Source organism: Eimeria mitis, genomic scaffold, assembly GCF_000499745.2.
Source record: "Eimeria mitis Houghton genomic scaffold, Emh_scaff624, whole genome shotgun sequence".
Taxonomy (NCBI): domain Eukaryota; phylum Apicomplexa; class Conoidasida; order Eucoccidiorida; family Eimeriidae; genus Eimeria; species Eimeria mitis.
In genome coordinates, this window is record NW_013574431.1 from 1510 (window position 1) to 1763 (window position 254).

The following is a 254-nucleotide window of genomic DNA, read 5'->3' on the forward strand; positions in this document are numbered from 1 at the left end:
TCTTCTTGCCACTCATTCTACTCCTATAACTCACAGATAGCTACCTAGCTACCTACCTAGCTAGCTAGCTGGCTAGCTAGCTAGCTAGCTAGGTAGCTAGCTAGCTAGCTAGGTAGCTGGCTAGCAAGCTACTTGGATACCTAGCTAGCTAGCTAGCTAGCTAGCTAGCTAGCTAGCTAGCTAGGTGGATACCTAGCTCCTTAGATACCGAGCTAGCTACTTAAATACCTAGCTAGCTAGCTAGACCCCTTTCT